At 38.4% G+C, this 4,113-nt stretch overlaps 1 long non-coding RNA gene across 1 annotated transcript in view; it reads left to right on the forward strand.

The window, feature by feature from the left end:
* The first annotated feature begins 2,514 nt into the window (after nt 1-2,514).
* The window catches only part of LOC107674956 (uncharacterized), a 5,438-nt gene continuing 3,839 nt past the window's right edge, over nt 2,515-4,113 (forward strand). Inside the window, exon 1 of the long non-coding RNA XR_001632563.1 lies at nt 2,515-2,866. This is a non-coding gene — a long non-coding RNA (uncharacterized LOC107674956). The remainder of the gene's footprint in view (nt 2,867-4,113) is intronic.

Raw genomic sequence — 4,113 nt, forward strand, 5'->3', positions numbered from 1 at the left:
ATGGTCAATAAATCAATATATTCTGTTGTTTTCACTCTTCGTTTCTTCCTTAAGTTCTTAAAGGTCATTAGTTCTTTTTTATCTTTACAAATATGTCTTTTCTTTTCCCAGAGATGCTTTTTATAAAGCAGTGACTGATTCTTCCATTTATTCATCCTAAAGAGGGTTGAACAGGCTTCATCTGTTTTTTTCAAAGCCTGGGGAGTTATGAGTTTGCACATCATGGATGTCAATAACTAAAACATTTTAACAAAGATTATTTCTGGTGTTCAGACTGAAACATAAATAATTAACTTTAAAGGGATAGTTCACCCCAAAATTAATAAATTACCCCATGATTTACTCACCCTCAAGCCATCCTAGGTGTATATGACTTTCTTCTTTCAGACAAATACAATTGGAGTTATATTAAAAAATGTCCTGGCTCTTCCAAGCTTTATAATGGCAGTGAATGGGTGATATTCAATAGTCCAATAGAAGTCCAATAAACTGCGTCCATCCATCATAAAAAGTATCCCACACAGCTCTGTTGGGTTAATAAAGGCCTCCTGAAGTGAACTGATCCGTTTTTGTAAGAAAAATATCCATATTTAAAACTTTTATAAACGGTTTATAAATCTAGCTATCTAGTTTATAATCTAGCTTCCGGTTTATAAAGTTTTAAATAGGAATATTTTTATTTTACAAAAACGCATCGATTTGCTTCAGGAGGCCTTTATTAACCCCCGGAGTAATGTGGAGCACTTTTTTATGATGGATTGGCGTAGTTTATTGGACTTATGCTGGACTATTGAAAAATAACACCCATTCACTGCCATTATAAAGCTTGGAAGAGCCAGGACATTTTTAAATATAACTGATTGTATTTGTTTGAAAGAAGCGAGTCATATACACCTAGGATGGTTTGAGGGTGAGTAAATCATGGGGTAATTTTCCTTTTTGGATGAACTATCCCTTTAATGCATTTATGCCGTCATGTAAAAAGTGCTGGTTTCTGATAATCCATGAGCTGTTATTTAGAATATTGGAGGTGACATTTGTATGCGTCATGAGGTTGCTTGTGACTATGTGTGTGCGAGCAAGCCTTATTTGCATCAGTCAACACAAGGACAAATCAAATCACTGCATGTCTCCACAATTCAGTGCCCCTTTCTCTCTCCTCTCACCTCAATAAACAAACACCTATCCTTCAGATATTATGTATATTTGAAATGGGTATCTCTTTTCTGCAGGATCAGATTTCAAATGTCTTAGTCTTCTTAATTTTAATGAGCATGTTTATGAATACAGAGTCCTAGCTGCTTGTTCGTGTGTAAAATGTGGGTCAGCTGATGTGGACGACCTCATCCATGATTTCGGAATGGAAGTTATTGATATGTCCCTCTGGGATGGTCATATCGACCTTGTTATCTCTCTGCAGCCTCAGCTGAGTTGGCTTGGGTAGGGCAGGAGGGATTTATTGACTTTCTGAAAGGTCCAAACTAAAGAAAAATCACTCATTGCCCTACAGTTATCTTGAAGTTACATCATTTGGTGGCTTGATTACAAATGGGGCAATGACTTCATTGAATAACCATACATATTCAGACAGTAAAATAAAAGTTCTAATGTTTGCAAAGTGTAAATTATATTTATTTCACGAGAATAAATTAAGAACAATTAAAGTGTTTTCTCTCTCTCTCTCTCTCTCTCTCTCTCTCTCTCTCTCTCTCTCTGTGTGTTTTTAGGATAGTGTTACATATAGTGGTTGAGGGCTACAGTAACCAGAAGGTTGATTCAATTCCACAAGGTGAAAGCCATGACTGTTGTGCCCTTGATCAAGGTACTTTGATAGTTGCCCAAGACTTTTTCCCCCTTGGGCTTCCAAGCACCAACCCAACATACTAAAAAACTGCATAGCACAAAAAAAATAATTTAACACACATATAAGTTAAATGTCATTGTACTATATACAGAGTTAAAAATCCTAGGTTGAGGAGTCACGTGATGGTAAGCTGGGAAATGGCAGCACGCTAGAGCGGCGCTCGGATACCCACCATTAATTACATTATTTAGTATATAGTTGCTTCGCAAACTTAATAAAACTTCGATAGATAACTTTTCACTTGAGGCATCTGACAAACGACAAAGTGACATCGTCCAAGCAACCAATTCGAGGAGTGCAAACACGTCTGAAAACAACGATCCCAGAAGCTAATGATTCCCCGTCACTAGAGTCAAGCAGTCAAAACCCGAACTTGAAAGATCTTTTCGCTGAAATTAGTCAAATGAACGCTACTTTGCAGGGGGTAGCAAGTGATGTGATAACTATTAAAGCGACTACTACAGAACTTAAAGAGGCTATTAGTTCTGTACAGGCCAGACTCGACGAAGCCGAGAATCGCATCTCGCACGTGGAAGATTCAACGAATCGCCTGACTGGTGATACTGAGAGGATGGCGAAACTTGTGGACGAAGTTTCGGGGTCGGAGTTCGAGATTGAGCGGAGTCATCGCAGCTTCGGGCCAAAGCCTAATGATGATCAACGTCCCCGGGTCGTGCTGGTGAAATTTCTACGTTATACTGCGAGGGAGAATGTCCTGGCAGCAGCGAAAAAGAGTCGGGGATTTGAATGGGAGGAATGCAGGCTTTCCATCTTCGAGGATATGTCGAGAGAGAGAGCAACGATGAGGAAAAAATTCTCCGCAGCAAAGAAGTTACTCTGGGACCGTGAAGTTCGACATACCCTGGTTCATCCAGCCACTCTGAAGTTTACTTGGAGGGGAAAAAAGCAGAGTTTTACTGACCACATGGAAGCGGAAAGATATATAAAGGAGCACATCCAACTACAAGGAGGTGACAAGTAAATTGCTGTGACTGGAAATATGTAAGTCGAAGTATTATAATACGTTGTTGAAATGGTGGGTCGGGAAAAGCTTTGGGGTCTGTCTTCCCGAGTCAGCGAGTGCGCTCTGACCGCGAGCATCACGGACCAAATGTGTGACCCAGAAGGGAGCGCACTGCCCCTTAAGGGCAGTGTTTTGAGTTTAGTTTTTTCTCCCTTATTTGTTTTGTTTTCTGTATGTTTTTCAAGGTTTCATTGTTCACAAAAATGTTGGAAGTTAAATAATTGGTTTTCTATCAGAAATGACTGTGGGTATAATACCAGTTTATATGTTAAAGGTTTATTTATTTATTTTTGGAACTTAACAAGCAAGTTGCATCGGAGCACAACAGGTGCACAGTTTTACACCGTGTGTGATGGATAGACAATGTATAAATATCATATCTTGGAATATAAATGGCTGTGGGTCACCTGTTAAAAGAAAAAAAATACTTGCATATCTTAAGATCAGAAAAATTGACATCGCCTTTTTACAAGAAACACATTTTAAAGATGAAAAGGAAGCTTTGAAACTTAGACGTGACTGGGCAAGAGGAGTGGAGTAGCCATACTAGCGAGGAAGAAAATACATTTTGTATTGATGAATCAACACAAAGACAAGGAAGGTCGTATACTCTGCATAGAAGCAAAGCTCAACGATGTTAAAGTAGTGTTTTGTAATGTATATGCACCAAATAAGGAGGAGCCTGAATTCTTTCATGAGGTAAACAAAATATTAGCCAACCTCGAGGGACATGTTATACTTGGAGGTGACTTTAATCAAACTATGGATGGCATCCTGGACAGAAGTCAAAACAATATCAGATCAATCCCCAGAGATAGGGCTGCTATTCACACTCTTAAAGATGACAATGGATTAACAGATATTTGGAGACTGGTTAATCCACGAGAACGGGAATACACATTATTCTCAAATTGTCATAAGACCTTTTCAAGAATTGATTATTTTCTGATCTCCAATTCTTTAATTGACTGTTGCTGATTGTATAATTGGAGTAATAGGATTGACAGATCATGCACATGTGGAATTAAAATTAGAAGTGAATGTAGATTTTAAGAAACGGGGGAGGTGGAGACGGAGATGTACTACTCCTCTTAAGAGTCATGAACATGGAACTGACCCAACTACTGCCAAACAACCCTGTTAATAATCTGTTTTTTGTTAAAGGGGTCATATGATGCTGCTAAAAAGAACATTATTTTGTGTATTTGGTGTAATGAAATGTGTT

The sequence above is a fragment of the Sinocyclocheilus anshuiensis genome, unplaced genomic scaffold, assembly GCF_001515605.1.
Source record: "Sinocyclocheilus anshuiensis isolate Anshui unplaced genomic scaffold, SAMN03320099.WGS_v1.1 scaffold1065, whole genome shotgun sequence".
Classification (NCBI taxonomy): domain Eukaryota; kingdom Metazoa; phylum Chordata; class Actinopteri; order Cypriniformes; family Cyprinidae; genus Sinocyclocheilus; species Sinocyclocheilus anshuiensis.